Source organism: Pristis pectinata, chromosome 10, assembly GCF_009764475.1.
Source record: "Pristis pectinata isolate sPriPec2 chromosome 10, sPriPec2.1.pri, whole genome shotgun sequence".
In the NCBI taxonomy this organism is placed as follows: Eukaryota; Metazoa; Chordata; class Chondrichthyes; order Rhinopristiformes; family Pristidae; genus Pristis; species Pristis pectinata.
Genome location: NC_067414.1, coordinates 94,205,928 through 94,229,717, shown reverse-complemented (window position 1 = coordinate 94,229,717; position 23,790 = coordinate 94,205,928). Strand labels below are relative to the sequence as shown.

General features: G+C 46.2%; 2 long non-coding RNA genes across 3 annotated transcripts in view; one reads left to right on the top strand and one right to left on the bottom strand.

The window, feature by feature from the left end:
• Window positions 1–23,790, top strand: part of LOC127575095 (uncharacterized) — a 149,298-nt gene that overhangs the window by 11,539 nt on the left and 113,969 nt on the right. The window contains exon 1 of one of the 2 annotated variants that reach the window (XR_007957010.1): window positions 21,153–21,164. The exons of the other annotated variant lie outside the window; for it this stretch is intronic. This is a non-coding gene — a long non-coding RNA (uncharacterized LOC127575095). Of the gene's footprint in view, window positions 1–21,152; window positions 21,165–23,790 lie in introns of those variants that run through there. 2 annotated transcript variants of the gene reach the window in all.
• The window catches only part of LOC127575096 (uncharacterized), a 53,356-nt gene that overhangs the window by 9,455 nt on the left and 20,111 nt on the right, over window positions 1–23,790 (bottom strand). Inside the window, exon 2 of the long non-coding RNA XR_007957012.1 lies at window positions 3,312–3,384. This is a non-coding gene — a long non-coding RNA (uncharacterized LOC127575096). The remainder of the gene's footprint in view (window positions 1–3,311; window positions 3,385–23,790) is intronic.

The window sequence follows — 23,790 nt, the reverse complement described above, 5'->3', positions numbered from 1 at the left end:
ATCTACACTAATCCCATTTGCCCGTGCTAGGAGAGTATGCTTCAATGCCTTGCCTATTTTAGCGCCTGTTTAAATGCCTCTTAAATGTAGTGATTGTGTCTGATTCCACCACCTCTTCCGGCAGAGCGTTCCAGATAAAAGACGAGGATGGGGAAAGAGGGAAAGGAAGGTAGAAAAGAAATGTAGATACAAACAAATAGAGATAAACAATACATTTATACGGATCTTTCACTCATTACATGCTGAGGAAGTAAAAGGTTAAGAAATTGTGACTGTACATATAACTAATGAAAAAATACCACGCAAGCAAACCCCTTACTCAGGACTAGGTGGTAATTACTGTGTCCGGAACTTGATTGCAAGCCAATTATACTAAACAATAAGGGTGATGGTTGTATTAAACAGTAAGTGTGAGGTTTGTCCTAAACAATGAGTGTGATACCTGTCTTTGAATCTCTTGATTGTAAATCAATTATACTGAACAATGAGTGCGATGTCTGTCTTTGAATCTCAGGAGCCTGATTGAAACTTGTGGAGCGGCATTCATTAAGTGTGTGTGTGACAAGGACTGTATAAATTGATGTCTGCCCCTCTGTATTGTGGAGACCTCCGATAAAGACTCTACATGAGAGTCAGGAGAATTCTCCCTAGCAGTATACTGCTAATAAATGTGTTTTAACAGAATTAATCTGTGGCACTGTGTGATTTTGTAGCAGGCAGGAGTGGGAACTTAAAATTGGGATAACAATGGGACAACAATTTAAGAAAGAGTTGAGGCAAAATGCTTTCTCTCCGGGAATGATGAGTCTTTGGGGACACAAGAGACTGCAGACGCTGGAAGCTGGAGCAACAAACAATCTGCTGGAGGAACTCAACGGGTTGCTTGTTGCTCATGAATCCTTGGAATTCTCTTCCTCAAAGGGAAGCAGGATCTTTGAATATTTTTCGGGCAGAGGTAGATAGATTCTCAATGAGCAACAGGGTGAAAGGTTACCACAGCTGGATGTAATGTGGAGTTGAGATCAGCCATAATCTTATCGAGTGGTGGGAAAAGCTGGAGGGGCTGAATGGCCTAGTCCCGTTCCGGTATATTTATGCCCCAGAGCACCTTTGCAGCCAATTAAATGCTTTTGGTTCAGTCAGGGTCGTGGTACAAGAAGTCAGCAGGTCAGGTTTCTGACCCCACTGTTCTCTGGCAGATGGGAGATTCATCAACTGGGCCAAAACTGGAACTAAGTGATAGACCAGAGAGGGAGAGGGACGGAGAGAAAGGAGGGGGGATATGAGAAAGTGTTAGATATGAAAGGTGGTGTGTGATGGCGGTGGGGGGGGGGGGGTAAGCAAGGTAGGGGAATGGGGTGTGAGGGGGAGTCGAGTGAGAGGTAAAGGGTAATGAGAGAGGGTGAGAGTAAGAGCGTACATGTGACAGAGAGAGTAGGAGTGAGCAAGTGGGGGAGTGAGAGAGAGAGAGATAGTGGGAGAAAGACAGTGAGAGTGAGAGTGAGATGGTCAGTGAGTAAGAGAGAGAGAGAATGAGAGAAAGAGAGTGCATGTATGTGTGCATGAGAGAGAGTGAAAGAGAGAGACTGAGGGAAAGAGAGTGTGTGTATGTGAGTGTTTGTGTGAGAGAGGAAGAGAGAGGAAGTGAAAGAGTGTACGTGAGAAAGGGAGAGAATGAGGGAAGAAGAGTGCATATATGTGAGTGTGTGTGAGACAGAGAGAGAGGGAAAGGTTGTGTGTATGTGTGTATATACGTTTGTGTGTGTGTGCGCGCACGTGTGTGTGCATGTATGTGCATGTGCGTGTGTGCACACATGTGTGCACGTGTGTGTGTGTGTGTGTGTGTGTGTGTGTGTGTGTGTGTGTGTGTATGATGAAGGAGTGAGAGTTCCCCCATACAATATATTTCTCTGTTCCATTTAGTCATCACCCTGCAACTCATTGTGAAATCTTTCCCGCAAGTTATTATTTTCCCATGTTTTTTTCTCTGTGCCAGTCACCTTGATTATTGTGTAAATACCTTCTGGCTTGGTGAGTGCCTGAATTTTGAGAGGTAAAGCAGCCTGTTCCTCTGTCTGTAATCCACATCACCCACCACCTCCTCCCCTCCAGTCATAACCCAACTCATGCTGAGCAGAAGATCCCATCTGTGGCGTAGCAGGTACCAAGCAGACTGGGGTTTCACCCAGGCTCACAACAGACTGTCCATATATCAGCTGGATCCGCCTTGGTCCTGCTTTCCCACCTCTGACAGGAGCCTCAGGTCTGGGCTCAAGAATAAGAGTGCAACAGACTGGGAGAGACCCAGCTCCAATGGACAATAAGGCTCCAGTTACATAGCAACAGGCAGCAGTAGACACTGACCCACGTGAGATAACAGTAGCGTGTGCTACGGAGAGCTTGTTCAGAGGAGGAGAGAGGCAGGACTGGGTAGGAAGCCACTGTGGGTCAGTGGGTACTGGGCTGGTGGGTGAATGGGGCTGGCGAATTAGGACAGAGGCACCCAGAGTCCTGAATGAGAAGTCGGATGGTAGGAAAGTAGAGGCAGGAGGCTGTCATGGAGTGCGCTACTAACAAGCTGGTGGGTGAGGGACTCAGCTCAGGAGAGCAGAGGTTGGGAAGGAAGGAAATTTAACAGGCCCAGCCCTTCGACAGAACAAAAAATGGTGTTGGAGGCTCAGGGAGAGTCAGATGGATCTCTGTAGATTCAGAATCTTGCAACTGTGCCAGGCTTTTCTGACAGCCCTCTTCTTTTTGGGAACATTTTCTATTGTAGAAATCTCTTCACCAGGATGGGAAAAGGGAGGACCAAAGTTTTCCAGAAGCCTGGATACTGAGTGGGAAAACTTGCACTCAAATCCCAGCAGGGCAGATGGAGAATTTAAATTCAGATAATTGAAATGTTGGGAAGGAAACATTTGTGGTGTCCATGAAATTAATGGATTATCCTTTAAAAACCCATCTGTTCCTTCGGGCAGCCCAGTGGCGCAGCTGGTAGAGCCGCTGCCTCACAGCTCTGATCATGTGGGTTCGATCCTGACCTCGGGTACTGCCTGTGTGGAGTTTGCACGTTCTCCTTGTGACCAGGTGCTCTGGTTTCCTCCCACATCCCAAAGACAGGCAGGTTGGTAGTTTAAGTGACCACTGTAAATTGCCCCCTGGTGTGTGGGTGAGTGGTAGAATCTGCAGGGCATTGAGGGAAATGTGGGGAGGTTAGTGTGAGGTTAGCAAAATGGTTGCTTGATGTTCAGCATGGACTTGATGGGCCGAAAGGCTATTTTCATGCGGCACGGGAAATCTGCTGTCCTTACCAGGTTTGGAACGGATGACACCTCAGATCCACCAATGCGGTTGACTTTTAACTACCACCTGCCTAGAGGGTAACTAAACAACAGACAGTAAGTGAATTAATACAACACAGTTGCTCAGAAGTTGGCATTCACCCATGGTGCTAAACAAGTGGTGCAGAAGGGAGAAGTGTCCAAAGCTCCTGAAAAGTTGGGCAAAAATCCGTTAAAAACAGTGACTGGGGTTCATGCGCAGAGCCATGCACTACAAGTGGGACCTGTGTGGTTCGTGCCGTTGAGGCCAAGTTACTGAAAATGCCGAAGGAGTAGATCGATGGATTTCTAGATATAAAAGGTATCAAAGGGGATGGGGAGAGGATGGAAATATGGTCATAGAGTCATAGATTTATACAGCCCAGAAACAGGCCCTTCAGCCCAACTTGTCCATGCCAACCAAGATGTCCATCCGAGCTAGTCGCATTTGCCTGCACTTGGCCCATAGCCCTTTAAACCTTTCCTATCCATGTACCTGTCTAAAAGTCTTTTAAAACTTCTAATTGTACCCATCTCAACCACTTCCTCTGGCAGCTTGTTCCATATACCCACCACTTTCTGCGAGAACAAGTTTCCCCTCGGGTCTCTTTTAAATCTCTCCCCTCTCACCTTAAACCTGTGCCCTCTAGTTTTAGACTCCCCTACCCTGGGAAAAGGATTGTGACCATTCACCCGATCTATGCCCCTCATGATTTTATACACCTCCATAAGGTCACCCCTCAGCCTCCTACACTCCAGAGCAATAAAACCCCAGCCTACCCAGCCTCTCCTTGTTACTCAAGCCCTCCAGTCTTGGTAACATCCTTGTAAATCTTTTCTGCACCCTTTCCAGATTAATCGCATCCTTCCTATAGCTGGGAAACCAGAAATGCATGCAATATTCCAAGTGTGGTCTCACCAATGACTTGTACAGTTTGAACATGAACTGAAACATGGTCTTAAGTTAGAGGATCAGCTATGATTGTATTGAGTGACGGAGCAGGTTCAAAGGGCTGAATGGCCTCCTGGTTTTTCTCTGTACCTATGTCGTTGTTGTGTGGTTGGCACAGAACAACTGCAGGAAGGGTTAGCACAGAGGTGAGAGACAACTCAGGGTAAGTGGGGGAAGGGCACGAGCAACTCCCAGTGTGTGAAGTCACCTCCCCCCACGAGTCGGGACCACATGCCAGTTCTCATTGTGGGTCGGAGGTGGAGGAATTCCTGGGCATTAAGATCTCGGATGGCCATGAGACACAGGAGGCTGCAGATGCTGGAACCTGGAGCAACACTCAATCTGCTAGAGGAACTCAGTGGGTTGAGCAGGATCTGTGGGAGGAAAGGAATTGTCAACGTTCTGGGTCCAAACCCTGCATCAGCACTCAAAGCAGGGTCTTGACCCAAAATGACGACAATTCCTTTCCTCCCACAGATGCTGCCTGACCCGTTGAGTTCCTCCAGCAGATTGTTTGTTGGTCTTGGATGACCTGTCCTGGGCCCAGCACATAGATGCACTCATGATGAAGGCACACCAGCACCTCTACTTTCTTAGAAGCTTAAGGATTTAGCATGTCACTAAATACTCGAAAAAACTTCAACAGATTAACTATAGAAAATATCCCGATTGGTTGCATCAATTCCAATGCCCAGGAACACAAGAGGCTGCAGAGAGTAGAGGACACAGCCTGGTCCATCATGGGCACAACCCTCCCCACCACTGACACCATCTACTGGAGGCGCTGCCTCAAGAAGGTGGAATCTGTCATCAAAGTTCCCCACCATCTGTGCCATGCCCTCTTCTCGCTGCTACCATCAGGCAGGAGGTACAGAAGCCTGAAGTCCCACACCACCAGGTTCAGGAACAGCTACTTTCCCACAACCATCAGGTTCTTGAACCGACCTGCACAACCCTAACCCTACCTCAGCAACGGAACACTATGGACCACCTCTTGCACTGCCACGGACTTGTTTCTGATTATGTTTTTTTTGTGCTAATGTCTTGTTTTGGGCAAGCACGGTAGTGTAGAGGGCAGGCACGACAGTGTAGCGGTTAGCATAATGCTCTACAGCACCAGCGACCCAGGTTCAAATCCAGCCACTGTCTGTAAGGAATTTTTACATTCTTCCCGTGTCTGCTTGGGTTTCCTCCGGGTGCTCCAGTTTCCTCCCACATTCCAAAGACGTACAGGTTAGGAATTTGTGGGCATGCTATCTATGTTGGTGCTGGAAGCATAGTGACACTTGCGGGCTGCCCCCAGAACAGTCAACACAAAAAGATGTATTTCACTGTGTGTTTTGATGTACATGTGACTAATAAAGATATCTTATCTTATCTGATCACTGTCTGGTATAATTTATGTCCTGTATGTTGTCCAAATCTATTTGCTTGTGATGCTGCTGCAAGCAAGCTTTTCATTGTACTCGTATCTCACTGTACTTGTGCATATGACAATAAACTGGACTTGACACTTGCAAACGAGAAGCCCAATCGAGATGTGTGGCCACTGTGACTGACAGGCAGATTGGACTGGCAAGCATCCGAGTATATTGTACCGGGGGACAGTACATGGACGTTCTGATTTTGTTCGATACCACAGAATTTTTTTATTTCAAAAATAAACTTTGTTCATAATAAAAAAAATACAAAGGGAGAAAATACAAAACCTTAACATTCATGGCTGTTCCATTCAGTAGTGCAAAGCTATCACGGAAATGGCCGCCGCATATGTGAGGACATCACTGGCTGCACAATCGTTGTCGGGCAAGTGTCACTCACACTCAGGTGAGCGTCACTCTTGCTCACACTGATGGGCATGAAACACCCTGGAAATAACTGCCTGAAGAGAACTACATTGACGTGCAACTTGCACGCAAGGAACAAGAGGGTGACACAACGACGCAGCTGGTAGAGCCGCTGCCTCCCAGCACGAGATACCCAGGTTCAATCCTGACCTCAGGTCCTGTCTGGGTGCAGTTTGCACGTTTTGCACGTTCTCCCTGTGACCACGTGGGTTTCCCCCGGGTGCCCCGGTTTCCACCCGCAAAGACGTGTGGGTCGGTGGGTAAATTGACCGCTGTAAATTGTGTAGGTGAGGGGTAGAACCGGGGGGGGGGGGGGGTGGTGGGGGAGGGAAGTTGATGGGGGAGTGAAGAGAGTAAAATGGGATTAGTGTGGGATGAGTATAACTGGGTGGTTGATATGTGGAGAAATGGATGGAGAAGGACTCCAGATTAATTGTTGCAGGCATGGCACCTCCGGCAGTACAACCCTTCCTCAGTATTGGAGTGGGTAGAAGGGATGACACCGCCATCTCCGCACAGAGTGGTGAACGAGGGTGGTACCCATGCGCTGTGATTCAGTACCTGTGTCAACTTTCACCTCAGGCGTGCAGGCTCGGAGAAGAAATTATGCCCTCACCTTTCTTGTAAATTAGTAAATTTGTAAATTGGTTTATTATTGTCACATGTACCGAGGTACAGTGTAAAACTTGTTTTGCATGCCATCCATACGGATCATTTCACCACATCAGTACATTGAGGTAGCACAGGGGAAAACAACAACAGAATGCAGAATAAAGTGTTACAGTTACAGAGAAAGTGCAGTGCAGGCAGACTATAAGGTTTAAGGCCATAATAAGGTAGATTGTGAAGTCAAAGGTCCATCTTATCGTACTAGAGGACCATTCAATAGTCTTATAACAGCAGGATAGAAACTCTCCTTGAGCCTGGTGGTACGAGCTTTCAGGCTTTTATATCTTCTGCCCGATGGGAGGGGGGAGAAGAGAGAATATCCAGGATGGATGGGGTCTTTGATTATGCTGGCTGCTTTACCAAGGCAGCGAGAGGTATAGACAGAGTCCATGGAGGGGAGGCTGGTTTCCATGACGCGCTGGACTGTGTCCACAACTCTGCAGTGTCTTGCGGTTCTGGGCAGAGCAGTTGCCATACCAAGCCATGATACATCCAGATAGGATGCTTTCTATGGTACATCAATAAAAATTGGTGAGCGTCAAAGGGGACATGCCAAATTTCTTTAGGCTCCTGAGGAAGTAGAGGTGCTGGTGAGCATTCTTGGCCATGGCGTCTACATGGTTGGACGAGGACAGGCTGTTGGTGATGTTCACTCCTAGGAACTTGAAGCTCTCAACCCTCTCGACCTCAGCACAGTAGATGTAAACAGGAGCATGTGCACTGCCTCCTTTCCTGAAGTCAATGACCAGCTCTTTTGCTTTGCTGACATTGAGGGAAAGATTTTTGCCATGGCAGCATGTCACTAGGCTCTCTATCTCCTTCCTGTACCCCGACTCATCATTATTTGAGATACGGCCCACTACGGTGGTATCATTTGCAAACTTGTAGATGGAGTTAGAGCAGAATCCGGCCATGCAGTCATGAGTCTATAGAGAGTAGACCAGGTCGCTGAGGACACAGCCTTGATAGGCAGCGACACCTCCTCCACGATTATCTTTGTTGAGGATAAGAGAGGCGGAGGTGTTGCTGCCTGTCCTTACTGATCACAGGTGGGTTGCACAAGGCGGCAGTGATAAGTCCCAGTGACAGCAAAGCGCAGCCGGATATAAGGGAATAAGATAAGTAAGGCTGCAGTGTGAATCACGCATTTTATTCAGCTGATCACAATGGTAACACTGTGCTGCTGACAGGATGGAAAGGCCTACTGGCAGGTATGTGCAGTCAAGTTCCAGGGAAGGGCAGAGAAGAGCTTTCACTCTGCTAACCTCCAGTTGACAGCTGTCCTTATCAATGAGCGAACTTGAAGGAAGGTCAAGTCCGTGTTTGTTCCCAGCAGCCTCACCCCGCGGTCCACCGAGTCTCGGCAACTCTGACCTGACTGAGCAATTTCTAAACGAGCCATCGCCCTGATCGATTCCTGGAAACCGAAGCAAAACAAGAGGGGACGGGGACAGATGTCGAAATGGAAAATTGCTGAGGAAGTGTAATTACGGAGCACATTTGGGTGATAAGCTTGCCTTGCGACATCAGAATGAGTTTGGTAAAGAAACAAAGACCTGTTTTTATGGAACATACCCAAGTGGGAAGGTGTTTCTTTCCACCTTGTCCCACTTTGAACCAGTTGTAATTTGCACTGGGCAAGTGCAAACATTACTGCGTTTGTTCAACTCCAATCAGACATACAAAGAAGCAGAGGATTTAGTGCCTGGCTTCTCGTTGCTAAGTCCTTTGTTGCACAAACAACCACAGTACCTGGGACACACTGGTCACAAAGAGCGAGGATTCTCCACTGGAGACACAAAAGGCCGCAGGTGCTGGAATCTGGAGCAACACATAAAACGTCGGAGGAACTCAACAGGTCAGGCAGCGTCGAAACGTCAACTGTTCATTTCTCTCCATGGTTGCTGCCTGACCTGCTGAGTTCCTCCAGCATTTTGTGTATTGCTGAGAATTTTCCTGACCAAGGAGGTTCGGCTTGTCACCGAACACTCCAACAATCTTCTACAGATGTACTGTTGAAAGTATCCTGACTGCTTGCATCATGGTCTAGTACGGCTACTCGAATGCGCAGGGACGTAAGAAGCTGCAGAGAGTACAAGTACGTGGTTCCCTGAAAGCGGTGTCACAGGTAGACAGGGTGGTGAAGAAAGTGTTTAGGCATGCTGGCCTTCAGTCAGGGCACTGAGTACAGGAGGTGGGACATTACATTGCAGTTGCACAAGATGTTGGTGAGGCCAAGTATTGTGTACAATTTTAGTTACACCATTACACGAAAGATGTCATTAACCTCGAAAGAGTGCAAAGAAGATTTACAAGAATGTTGCCAGAATTTGAGGGCCTGAGTTATTGGGAGAGTTTGGGCAGGCTAGGAGTTTATTCATTGGACCATAGGAGACTGAGGTGTATAAAATCATGTGGGGCATAGATAGGGTGAATGCACACAGTCTTTTTCCCAGGAAAGGACAATCAAAAACTAGACAGCATAGGTTTAAGGCGAGAGGAAAAAGATTTAAAAGGGACCTGAGGGGCAACTTTTTCATCCAGAGGGTGGTCTGTATGTGGAATGAGCGGCCAGAGGAAGTGGTCAAGGCAGATTCAATAACAACATTTAAAAGACATTTGGACAGGTACACAGATGGGAAAGGTTTAGAGGGGTATGAGCCAAACGCGGGCAAGTGGGACTAGCTTTGGTGGGTATCTTGATCGGCATGGACAAGTTGGGCCGAAGGGTCAGTTTCCGTATACTGTACGCCTCTGTGACTCTATCTGAGAATTGCACTGGAGAGGGTGCAGAGGAGGTTCACCAACATGTGGCGGGAAAATGGCACTGAAGTAGATCAGCTATGATCTTGATGAAATACAGAACAGGCCTGAAGATCTGGGATGGCCTACTCCTGTTCCTAATTTTAATGTACCTCAGGTCAGTTCACAAGCACTTAAAACATTTCCCTTTTCTCCTTAAATTAGCTTCGTAATGAGAGATCAAGTGGGCTGCAATACATAGATCCTACAACAGATTAATTTTCTTCTGTGGAGTCATTAAAATAATAATCCTTAATCCAAACATAATAGCTACTTGGGACAAGAAGAAAGAGTGGGCTCTGCTGTTTTCCTCTGACAAATGCTATGGTCATTTAAGATGGATTAATACTGATAATTTTCCAACCTGCCCACACACATACTCTTGCTGGTAACGGAGGGAGATTGAGGTCCAGCCAAGCTCCAGATATTTCCGTGCAATCCGTGATAATGTCCTCTGGAATTCTTTGACGATAAACAAGTAGGTTGACAACAAAGTTAACACTGAAGGCAAGTCCAAAGGGAATCATTTCCTTCTGAGTGCTCTTCTCACCTCCCACCATTTTCGCCTTGCAAAGCAAGACCTACTTATGTGAAAATTGTTCCCTGTTACTGTTTGAAAAGAAATTATTCCAAAGTTCTTAACTAAGTAAAGACAGAGCACACTGCCACTCCCTCTTGTGGGGGAATGACCTTGTGGGAATATCGGTGTCTCAGTGGAGCTGAAAATTTGGAAGAGGCCAAGGTGTCCAAGTATCCGCCCACTGTCCTTTCCTGTGCCCAGCGCCAGGCAACTGTGAGTCAGCTGCCTCCGCAGTAGGTCAGTGCTTAATACTGCTCAATGCCAGTCAGTTCTGAGTCAGCAGATTCAGGACCATAGAATCGTAGAGTCATACAGCATTGAGAAAGGCCTGTCGGCCCAACTGGTCCATGTCAACCAAGATTCCTATCTGAGCTAGTCCCATTTGCCCACGTTTGGCCCATATCCCTCTAAATCTTTCCTATCCATGTACCTGTCCAAGTACCTTTAAAATGCTGTTAATGTACCTGCCTCAACCACTTCTTCTGGCAGCTCATTCCATAAACAGACCACCCTCTGGGTGAAAAGGTTGCCCCTCAGGTTCCTATTAAATCTCTCCCCTCTCACCTTAAACCCATGCTCTCTAGTTCTTGATTCCCCAGCCCCGGGAAAAGGATTGTGCACATTCACCCTATCTATGACCCTCATTATTTGAAACACCTCTGTAAGATCACCCCTCATTCTTCTACGCTCCAATGTAAAAAGTCGCAATCTGTTCAACCTCCCTCCATGACTCAGTCCCTCGAGTCCCAGCAACATCCTCGTAAATCTCATCTGCGCTCTTTCCAGCTGAATGGCATCCTTCTAAGAGACTAAGGGGGCTAAGGCTTTACTCTTTGGAGAGAAGGAAGATGAGAGGAGACATGATAGAGGTGTACAAAATATTAAGAGGAATAGACAGCGCCTCGTTCTCAGGGCACCAATGCTCAACACAAGAGGGCATAGCTTTAAAGTAATGGGTGGGAAGTTCAAGGGAGATATCAGAGGGAGGTTTTTTATCCAGAGAGTGGTTGGGGCATGGAATGCGCTGCCTGGGGCAGTGGTGGAGGCAGGTACATTGGTCAAATTCAAGAGATTACTAGATAGGCATATGGAGGAATTTAAAATAGAGGGATACGTGGGAGGAAGGGGTCTTAGGCGAGGTTTAAAGGTCATCACAACATTGTGGGCCGAAGGGCCTGTATTGTGCTGTACTGTGCTATATTCTATGTTCTAAGGACCTGTTTCTGTGCTGTAAGAACCTGTAACACTATGACGTTAATACAAGTTCCAGTGCACTACTGCAGGGACGCTGCACTGTTGGAAGTGGGTGTAATTGCTCTGAGGTCCTAGTTAGAAGAGGAGGCCAGTGCCTCTCATTTCCAGGCCAATGTTCAAGACAAGTCTTTCACTGTGGCAGATTAAAGGCAGTCTTGAGTTATAGAGTCATACAGCACAGAAACAGGTCCTTTGGCCCAACTAGTTCAGGCCGACCAAGATGTCCATCCAAGCTAGTCCCATTTGCCCGCGTTTGGCCCATAACCTCCTAAACCTTTCCAATCCATGTACCTTTCGAATTGTCTTTTAAAAGTTGTTATTGTATCTGCCTCAACCACTTCCTCTGGCAGCTCATTCCCCATACTGACCACCCTTTGTGTACAAAAGTTGCCCCTCAAGTTCATATTAAATCTCTCCCCTCTCACCTTAAACCTATGCCCTCTAGTTCTTGAATCCGCAACCCTGGGAAAAAGACTGAGTTCATTCACCCTATCTATGCCCCTCTTGAGGTCACTAAAAGTGCTTTAATAATCAAGGACCCCTTCCAGCCCGGTCTTTCTATCTTCTCCCCACTGCTATCGGGGAGAAGATACAAAAGCTTGAGAACACAATCCACCAGGCTCAAGTACAGCTCCTATCCCACTGTTATCAGACTCTTGAACTGACCTCTCATATGCTAAAAGATGAACTCTTGATCTCCTAACCTACCTCATCATGGCCTTTGCACTTTATTTGTCTGCATGCACTGTACTTTCTCTGTAACTGTAACACTATATTCTGCATTCTGCTCTCTTTTTAAACTACCTTCATGTACTTATAGATGGCATGATCTGTATGGATGGCACACAAACAAAAGTTTTTCACTGTATCTCGGTACATGTGACAATAATAAACCGATTACCAATTTGGATTTGCTCTAATTGATCACAATTTCTCCATTGACAAGATTTCCTATTCTCTTTCTGCCTAGTTGTTGGATATCAGGCACAGGGCACTTGAAGATAAAGATTTTTCGGGAATTAAGGATCTGCTGTGTGGAAGACAGTATTCTCTTCCTGGTAAAGGACGATCATTCCAGCTGGAAAACTCTCTCTTTGCTGCAGGCAATGTGAAGAGAATTTTAAAGGCAAAGAGAGAAGTTTAAAAGGAGGGTGAATTTAGATATCCAGACAATGTTGCAGAGGCAATGAAGTGTTTCACTTGAAGGAACTTGCGATGCTAACAGTCACAAAATGACTCAGCAAGCTGCGGTTATTGCAGGAAACAAGGCAACCAATAGCCAAATTCCACAAAAAAATAAAATAAAAGAGACAGAAGAGAGACTGCAGATGCTGGAAATCTGGAGCCAAACACACACACACACACACAAAATGCTGGAGGAACTCAGCAAGTCAGGCAGCATCTACGAAGGGACATGAACAGCCGACGTTTTGGGCTGAGACCCTTCATCAGGAATGGAAAGGAAGAGGGCAGAAGCCGGAATAAAAGGGTGGGGGGAGGGGGAGGAGCACGAGCTGGTGAGTGATAGGTGAGTCCAGGTGAGGGGGGAAGGTAGGTGGGTGTGGGCGAGAGGGGGAGAGTGGGAATGATGTGAGAAGCAGGGAGGTGACGGGTGGAAGAGGCAAAGGGCTGAAGAAGATGGAATCTGGAAGGAGAGGACAGTGGACCATGGAATAGAGAGGTGTGGGTGATGGGCAGGTCGTGAGGGTGAAGGAGGGAAAAGAGAAGGGGTAAAGGGGCCAGAGGGATAAGGGAAAACCAAGGAGGAGGAGGACAGAGGGGAGTGGTTACCAGAAGTTAGAGAAATCAATGTTGATGCTGTCAGGTTGGAGATTACCAAGACGGTGTTGTATTTGAATATCTATTTACGAGGTCAAGGAAGAGCCCAGTGGTGCAGCAGTTAGTGCTGCTGTTTCACAGCTCCAGCGACCCAGCTTCGAAACTGATCTCTGGTGTTGACTGCACTAAGTTTGCACTTTTCCCCCGGGTGCTCTGGTTCCCTCCCACATCATTAGGTGTGCAGGCTGGTAGGGTAAATGCCCACCGGAAGTAGGTGGAAAGAAGAAGAATCAGTCTGAACCAAACAGGCAGCAAACAAGACGCTGGAGGAACTCAGCGGGTCAGGCAGCATCTGGGGAGGGAAATGGACAGTCGACGTTTTGGGTCGATATCCTTCATCTGGACACTTTGTTCCAAATTCCAGCATTCTGGGATTGGAATTAGAATTGATTTTTTATTGACATTGTACTGAGATACAGTGAAAAGCTTTTGTTTGCGTGTCATACAGACAAATCATTCCACACATAAGTACATTGAGGTAGTACAGAGTGCAGAATATAATGTTACAGAGAAAGTGCAGTGCAGGTAGACAAATAAAGTGCAAGGGCCACAACGAGGTAGATCAGGAGATCAAGAGTTCATCTTTTGGTGTTTTAAGAGTGTGATAACACATCTGTGGTCTCTTGTGTCTCCATGGAGAAAATGGACGTTGGGGAGAGTGGAGGTTACAGGGAGATAAGTGGGTGAATGTGACTGATGGAATTGAGCTGAGAGCTGGCACAGACTTGATGGGCTGAATGGCCTTCTCAGATATATTAAGGGAATGTGACATGATATGAAAGGTGCCTCGAAGCTTTTTTTTAATAAGCCATCGAAGTACAGTTTAGGGGCAATCTCTGCTGTGATGTAAAGACCAGATAATCAGAGATACTGATGCTATTTGGAGGATAAAAAGCTCAATGAGTCATTTTTTTGACAGCTGGCATCGCAAGTTCCAAAATACATCCACCACGCAGAAGAAATAATGTACCCTGTTTTACTTCAGCGACCAGAGAGCGGAGAGTGCCGGAAAATAACGAGGAGCGATTTTTTTTTCTTTCTAGCGTTCGGGATAGCGGCGAGTGTCTGCGCAGGCGCGTGACGTCACTCGGCAGCGCGCGGGCGATTTAAATAGCAGACCAACATATCTAGCGGGCAGCGTCAGAGCGGGCAGCTGAGTGAGAGGGAGCAGAGTGGGTTAGGCTTTGGCTCAACGGGCTTCGGTCAGAGCGGGAAAGAGGCGAGACTAATAGAAAGGGGGTAAGTTATCAGTTTATTTGTTGAACTCAGTGGTATTCAGCAAGATGCATCTGGGGTTAGTCTTATGTTTGGAGTGTCAGATGTGGGGACCCTGGGAGCCTACCAGACTCCCCGATAACTACATCTGCGCAAAGTGCACCGAGATGCGGCTCCTCAAGGAACGGATTGAGAGTCTGGAGCTGCAGCTCGATGACCTTCGGTTGGTTAGGGAGAGTGAGCAGGAAATAGACAGGAGTTATAAAGAGTTTGTAGACAGCACCTCTGTGGCGGTCCCCCTCAAAAACCGATATCTCATTTTAGATTCGGTTGGAGAGGATGACCTGATAGAGGAAGACCTCAGCAACTGGGACCTTGGCACCGTGCCTGGTACTGTGGTCCAGCGGAGGAAGCGAAATGCAGTGGTTATTGGGGATTCCATAGTAAGGGGTACGGATAGCAGATTCTGCGATACTGACTATGAGTCTCGGATGGTGTGTTGCCTCCCTGGTTTCAGGGTACGGGATATCATGGACCGGGTCCAGAATATTCTGAGGGGAGAGGGTGAGCAGCCAGAAGTCTTGGTACATGTAGGTACCAATGACATAGGTAGAAAAAGAGAAGAGGTCCTGAAGGAGGAATACAAGGCATTTGGGAGAAGGTTGAGAAGTAGGACCTCAAGGGTAGTAATCTCAGGATTACTATCTGTGCCACGTGTCAATGATAGGAAGAATAGAAAGCTCTGGCAGATGAATGCGTGGCTGAGTGACTGGTGCAGGGGGCAGGCCTTCAGAATTTTGGATAATTGGGACCTTTATTGGGGGAGGCATGACCTATTCGCTAAGGATGGGTTGCACCTAAACTCCAGAGGTTCCAATATCTTGGCGGGAATGTTTGATTTAGTTGTAGGGGAGGGTTTAAACTGAATTGGCAGGGGGATGGAAACCAGGATGTTAGGTTACAAGATGCTAAGGTAAAGGAGGGAGTTTATAGAAACAAGTCCAATGAGGATGGCAAGAAGGACAGGCAGGTGAGAAGTCAGGATAATTTGCTGAATATTGGAAGTACAACAAGTCAGGATGTTAGGATACAGAATGTTAGGATAGGGGATGAGGTATATAGGAACATGTCTAAGGTAGTATGTAGTGAAGATGGTAAGAAGGATAGACAGGTGGAAAGCCAGGATAACCTGCTGAACAATAGAAGTACAACAAAATTAATAGCAGATACTGGACTAAACGTACTGTATTTAAATGCACGTAGCATTAGGAATAAAGTAGATGACCTAGTGGCACAACTACAGGTTAATAAATACGACATTGTGGCAATCACCGAGTCATGGCTTTATGATGGATGCGATTGGGAACTGCATGTCCAGGGGAACACAGTGTCTAGGAAGGATAGGCAGGTAGGCAGAGGGGGAGGTGTGGCCATGATGGTTAGTAGTGATATAAAATCGATAGAAAGGAAGGATATTGAGTCAGAGGAGGTGGAATCCTTGTGGGTGGAGCTAAGGAATAGCAAGGGTAAAAGGACAATAGTAGCAGTCATATATAGACCCCCTAATAGCAGTCAGAAAGTGGACGATAAGTTGCAGTTTGAGATAGAAAAAGCATGCCAGAGTGACAATGTGAAGATAATTATGGGGGATTTTAACATGAAGGTGGACTGGGAAATCCAGAATGGCGGTAGTACTCAGGAGAGGGAGTTTGTGGAATGTCTAAGGGAAGTTTTTCTAGAGCAACTTGTTGAAGAGCCCACCAGGGGATCGGCTGTTTTGGATTGGGTGCTGTGTAATGAACCGGAGGTGATTAGGGAACTAAAGGTAAAGGAACCACTGGGAACCAGTGATCACAATATGATTGAGTTTAGTTTCAAGTTTGAGAAGGAGAAACTGATAACTGGTGTATTGATATTTCAGTGGAACAAAGGAAATTACAATGGTATGAGAGAGGAGTTGGCCCTAATTGATTGGAAGAGTAAGCTGGCTGGAGGGACGGCGGAGGAGAAATGGAAGGAATTTCTACAGGAAATAAGGAAATTGCAGGAGAGATATATTCCAAGAAAAAAGAAGGTTTTGAATGGAAAAGAGGCACAAATGTGGATAACGAGAGAGGTGAAGGCTAAAATAAAAGCAAAAGGGGCGGCGTACAAAGAAGCAAAAATTAGTGGGAAAACAGAAGACTGGGAAGCTTTTAAAAACCTGCAGAGAGAAACTAAGAAGGTCATTAGGAAAGAAAAGATGAATTATGAAAGGAAGTTGGCGGATAAAACCAATTGATAACGGTGCAGGAGCTATTATAATGGACGATAGAGAGATGGCAGAGGAATTGAATGAATATTTTGCATCGGTCTTCACCGTAGAGGACATCAGCAATATGCCGGTTAGTCAGGAGTCTCACGAAATGGAATTGAGTTCAGTTAAGATTACTAGGGAGAAGGTGCTAGGAAAACTAAATGGACTAAAGACTGATAAGTCTCCCGGACCGGGTGAGGTGCATCCCCCGGTTCTGAAGGAGGTGGCTTTAGAGATAGCGGAGGCATTGGCAATTATCTTCCAGAAATCGATAGATTCCGGCGTGGTTCTGGAGGACTGGAGGGTCGCAAATGTAGTTCCGTTGTATAAGAAAGGTGGGAGGCAGCATAAAGGAAATTACAGACCTATTAGTCTGACGTCAGTGGTGGGAAAGTTATTGGAATCTATCCTCAAAGACGGGGTTACGGAATACCTAGAGGCGCAGGGCAGGATAGGTCCTAGCCAACATGGTTTTGTGAAGGGAAGATCCTGCCTGACCAACCTATTGGAGTTTTTTGAAGAAATCACAGGTAAGGTGGATAAGGGAGAGGTGGTAGATGTTGTGTATTTAGATTTTCAAAAGGCCTTTGATAAGGTGCCTCACAAGAGACTGATTAATAAGATGAGAGGTCATGGAATTACGGGTAGGATAACAGAATGGGTGGAGCATCGGCTGGTTGACAGGAAGCAAAGAGTGGAAATAAAAGGATCTCGTTCTGGTTGGTTACCGGTTACTAATGGTGTGCCGCAGGAGTCGGTGTTGGGACCGCTCCTTTTTACCTTGTACATTAATGATTTGGATGATGGAATAAATGGTTTCGTGGCTAAGTTTGCGGATGACACCGAGATAGGTGGAGGAGTAGGGAGTATTGAAGAGATAGGAAGGTTGCAGATGGACCTAGACAGTTTAGGAGAATGGGCAAGGAAATGGCAGATGAGATTCAATGTTGAGAAATGTGCAGTTGTACACTTTGGAAGCAGAAATAAGTGGGCAGATTATTATCTAGGAGGAGAGAAAATCCAAAGCATGGAAGTACAAAGGGACTTGGGGGTACTTGTGCAGGATACCTTAAAGGTTAACCACCAGGTCAGATCGGTGGTAAAGAAAGCGAATGCTATGTTGGCATTCATTTCGAGAGGTATAGTGTATAAAAGTAAGGAAGTGTTAATGAGGCTCTACGGGGCACTAGTGAGGCCTCATTTGGAATATTGTGCGCCGTTTTGGGCCCCACATCTTAGGAAGGATGTGTTGACGTTGGAGCGGGTTCAGAGGAGATTTACGAGGATGATTCCAGGAATGAAAGGGCTTAGGTATGAGGAGCGTTTGTCGGCTCTTGGACTGTACTCGCTGGAGTACAGAAGAATGAGAGGGGACCTCATAGCGACATTTAAAATATTGATAGGAAAGGACAGAGTAGATGTGGCTAGGCTGTTTCCCTTGGTGGGTGAGTCCAGGACCAGAGGGCACAATCTTAGAATTAGAGGGTACAGTTTCAAAACAGAGATGAGGAAAAATTTCTTTAGCCAGAGGGTGGTGAATTTGTGGAACTCCTTGCCACATACAGCAGTGGAAGCCAGATCAGTGGGGGCGTTCAAGGAGGAGATAGATAGATATCTAAATAGTCAGGATATCAAGGGATATGGGGATAAGGCCGGAAATTGGGATTAGAATAATTTTTTTTTCTTCTTCTTCTTCCCCCATTCCCCAATTCTCATTTCTATTTCCCTTTCCTTGAAGCAGACTCGATGGGCCGAATGGCTTGCTTCTGCTCCCTTGTCCTGTGATCTTGTGATCTGCGGGTCTTTAAATATTGCCAAGGGGTTGTGTGCATCTACTTAAGGCACCAGATAGGGCCTTAATTTAACATCAAGAGTGCCACACTCCTTCAGCACTGCACTAGAGGGTCAGCCTGGATTAGGAGCTCAAGAACTCAGAGTGGGTTCAAACCTGGAGCCCTGAAGTATCAGTTATGGCTCACCTTACAAGATAGTTGGTCAATGTCTCTCTCCAGAGACCCGAGCGCTGAAATTCCACTGACACTCCCACTTATGGTTGCCACATATGCCTGAGAATAAGGGACAGGCTAGGGGCTGGCTTGTGGGCTACAGTGTCAACATTGACTGCATGGAACAAAACATAGCAAAATTATATAAATGACAGAAAACAATGCCAGAGTGCTCTGTCATCAATCAAGGAGGGGAAAAGATTTGCAATGTTTTTGTTTAAAGCATTCATAGCGGCCCAGGTTATTAGGGGCCTGGCATAGAGTGTGGTCTGGAGTATCCTTTTGCTGGCTCAAGCTCAGCCAGTCCTGGGGTAGGTGGATTCCGCAGAAGTAGGGACTGACTACCAGGTGGGTTGGTCCAGCATCATGCGAGTCTCTGTGGGAATTGTGAGCAATTTTGAGCCCTGTATCTAAGGAAAGATGTCCTGGCGCTGGAGAGGGTCCAGAGGAGGTTCAATAAAATGATCCCGAGAATGAAAGGGTTAATATATGAGGACCGTTTGATGTCTCTGGGCCTGTACTCGATGGAGTTCAGAAGGATGAGGGGGGATCTCATTGAAACGTACTGGGTACTGAAAGGCCTGGATAGAGTAGAAGTGGATGTTTCCATTAATTTAGGATCTGAGGACACAACCTCAGAATAAAGGGGCGTCCTTTTAAAACTGAGATGAAGAGGAATTTCTTTCGCCAGAGGGAGGTGAATCTGTGGAATTCGTTGCCACAGAGGGCTGTGGAGGCCTAGTCGTTGGGTGTATTTAAGGCAGAGATTGACAGGTTCTTGATTGGTAAGGGGGTTAAGGGTTACAGGGAAAAGGCGGGAGAATGGGATTGAAAAAAAATCAGCCATGATTGAATGGCGGAGCAGACTTGATGGGCCAAATGGCATAATGCTGCTCCTATATCTTATGATCTAATGATCTCGGCCCCAATCAGGAGTCATGGAACACCTACAAAATCAGAGGTGAAAGGAGTAATACTGCATAAGTTTGCAATTGAGGAAACAGGGTGTTATAATAATGATTGGTAACCCATCTCTTCCTGGCTCTGGTCTGCAGCTAAAGCTTGTTCCACACAAGTAATCCTGATCAATATGAGATACAGGGCTTCTAAGTTCAGAACGAACTGTGCGGTACATCACAGGATACTGCTTGTAGGATGTTGGGTGGTCCAGAGATTCCCAATTCCCACTCCCTGAATCTCCATTGGAAAATTGTCAACATGTGTTTGGGTCATATGACACAGCCAAGTTTTCTTTTAGATGCAGGAATCACATACAACATGGGACCATTAAACAGTAAATAGGATTAGCAAAGATAGTGATGGGCAAAAATGGGATTAGGAAAAATAGGGTTAGGATAGAGACAGGATTTATGGGCATGTGGAGAAGCATAGGTTGATTAGAGACAGTCAGCATGCTTGTGAGGAGCAGGTCGTGCCTCACAAGCCTGATTGGATTCTTTGAGGATGTGACAAAGCACATTGATGAAGGTAGAGCAGTGGATGTGGTGTACATGGATTTTAGTAAGGCATTTGATAAGGTTTCTCATGGAAGGCTCATTCAGAAAGTCAGGAGGCATGGAATCCAGGGAAACTTGGCTGTGTGGATTCAGAATTGGCTCGCCCATAGAAGACAGAGGGTGGTGGTACATGGAGCATATTTCTTCTGGAGGTCGGTGACCAGTGGTGTTCCACAGGGATCTGTTCTGGGACCCCTGCTCTTTGTGATTTTTATAAATGTCTTGGATGAGGATGTGGAAGGGTGGGTTAGTAAGTTTGCCGATGATACAAAGGTTGGTGGTGTTGTGGATAGTGTAGAAGGTTGCTGTAGATTACAACAGGATATTGATAGGATGCAGAGCTGGGCTGAGAAGTGGCAGATGGAGTTCAACCCGGAAAAGTGTGAAGTGATACACTTCGGGAGATCTAATTTGAAGGCGAAATACAAGGTTAATGGCAGGACTCCTAGCAGTGTGGAGGAACAGAGGGACCTTGGGGTCCACGTCCCCAGATCCCTCAAGGTTGCCACACAGGTTGATAGGGTTGCTAAGAAGGCGTATGGTGTGTTGGCCTTCATTAGTCGGTGTACTGAGTTCAAGAGCCACGAGGTAATGTTGCAGCTTTATAGAACTCTGGTTAGACCACACTTGGAGTATTGTGTTCAGTTCTGGTCACCTCATTTTAAGAAGGATATGGAAGCTTTAGAGAGGATGCAGAGGAGATTTACCAGGATGTTGCCTGGATTGGAGAGCATGTCTTATGAGGATAGGTTGAGTGAGCTAGGGCTTTTCTCTTTGGAGAGAAAGAGGATGAGAGGTGAATTGATAGAGGTGTACAAGATGATAAGAGGCATAGATCGAGTGGACAGTCGGAGGCTTTTTCCCAGGGTGAAAATGGCTAACACAAGGGGACATATCTTTAAGGTGATTGGAGGAAGATATAAGGGGGATGTCAGGGGTAAGTTTTTTTACACAGAGAGTGGTGGGTGCATGGAACGCACTGCCAGCAGAGGTTGTGGGGGCAGATACATTAGGGACATTTAGGAGACTCTTAGATAGACACATGGATGATAGAGAACTGGAGGGCTATGTGGGAGGGAAGTGTTAGATAGATCTTAGAGTAGGATAAAATGTCGGCACAACATTGTGGGCCGAAGGGCCTGTGCTGTGCTGTAATGTTCTATGTTCTATCTATGTTTTAAATAGGTACTTCAGGGTCAGGATGGTGGGCCGAATGGCCTGTTTCTCTGCTGTAAGACCATGACTCTGATGGAAACCCTATTCCCAGGGCAGGACTGAGGGAGCACCAGCGTTGGAGCTGTCAACCTTTGAATCAGAAGTTAAACGGAAACTTTGATTGTTGTCCGTGGTGGGTCCATCAGACATCCTGCATCACTGATTGGAATAAGCATTGATGGGTCATCCCTGGTGCACTGGTCAATATTTACATTTCAGTCAACTAAATCAAAACAACTTGAGCGGTAAAACAAAAACTGCAAATACTGGAAATTGGAAATAAAAATTGCAAATATGTAAACAGTCAGCTGGTCAGGCAGCATCTATAGAAAGAGAAAAGGAGTTAGTATTTCATAGAGTCACAGAGTCATTGAGTTATACAGCATGGAAACAGGCCCTTTGGCCCAAATTACTGACCAAGTTGTCTAGTTAAGCTAGAGCCATTTCCCCACAGTTGGCCTATATCCCTCTAAACCTTTCCTATCTATGCATCTGCCTAAATGTCTTTTAAATGTTATATTTGTACCTAACTCCACCACTTTCTCTGCAGCTCGTTCCATATATCCAGCACCCAGTGTGTGGAAAAACTTGCCTCTCAGGTCCCTTTTAAATCTTTCGCCTCTTGCCATAAACCTGTGCCCTCTAGTTTTAGACTTCCCTACCCAGGGAAAAAACTGTGACCATTCACCTTATTAATGCCCCTCATGATTTTATACACCTCTATAAGACTATAAGATCACCCCTCAGCCTCCTGCACTCCAGTGAAAAAAGCCTATCCAGCCTCTCCTTATCATTCAAGACCTCCAGACCTGGTAACATCCTTGTGAATCTTTTCTGCACCCTTTCCAGCTTAATGACATGCTTCCTATGCCCAGGCGACCAGAACTGTATTCAGTATTCCAAATGTGATCTCACCAACGTCATGTACAGCTGTAACATGACATCTCAATTCTTGCGCTCAATGCCCTGACTGATGAAGGCAAACGTGCCAAACTGAAATCTGAGATTCTTTGTCAGAACTGGGAAAAAGAAAGAGAAAGGGCATTTTCAACTTACAAAGGTGGTGGAGGGAGTTATGGTTAGGACAGTGGGAATACCTGTGATTAGGTGAGACCAGGAAAAATGGGTTAATGTGCCAGTTAGAGAATGATTATGTTTCTTGGTCTGTTTTATGCCTTGCTAATGACAGGGTTGTGGGACATGCCCAGCAGGGCAGGTTGTACCAATGGAGGGAGAAAAACTGAGCCAATATCACAGATGGAGGACAGGGAGAAATAGCCATTCTGACAGACAGACAGACAGACAGACAGACAGACAGACAGACAGACAGACAGACAGAGAGAGAGAGAGAGAGAGAGAGAGAGAGAGAGAGAGAGAGAGTGAGTTACCAAGGGTAGGAGAATTTGTTAATGACGCCACACCTTGCTCAGTCAGAAGATAGGTATTGTTCCTCAAACGTGTGGGGCGTTTTTGTAACAGAGTAGAAAGTCACAGATAGAGAGGTCAGAATCAGAATCAGATTATTTTTGCAGATAAAATAAGATAAAATGAAATAAGATTTCTTTATTAGTTTCATGTCCATCAAAACACACAGTGAAATGCATCTATTGCGTAGAGGTTAATGCAGGGAATGCAGTGAGTGTTATCTGCACATTACTTACAGTTTAGAAAAAGGAAGGGTGACCTTATTCAAACATATAAGATAAGATCTCTTTATTAGTCACATGCACATCGAAACACACAGTGAAATGCATCTATTGCATAGAGTGTTCTGGGGGCAGCCCGCAAGTGTCACCATGCTTCCGGCGTCAACATAGCATGCCCACAACTTCCTAACCCATACGTCTTTGGAATGTGGGAGGAAACCAGAGCACCTGGAGGAAATCCATGCAGACACACGGGGAGAACGTACAAACTCCTTACAGACAGCGGCCGGAATTGAACCCGGGTTGCTGGCACTGTAATAGTGTTACGCAAACCGCTACATTACCGTGCCTTAGATGATGTGAAATTTGTTGTTTTGTGATAGCAGTGCAGTGCAAAAAAATAAGGTTACCATAAGTTACAAAAAATAAATAGTGTAAAAGGAAAGGAATAATGAGGTAGTGCTCATGGTTTCATGGACCGTTCAGAAATTTGATGGCAGAGGAGAAGCTGTTCCTGAATTGTTGGGTGTGGGTCTTCAGGATCCTATACCTCCTCCCCGATGGTAGTAATCAGAAGGGGGTGTGTCCCAGATGGTGCGGGTCCTTAGTGATGGATGCCGCCTTCTTAAGGT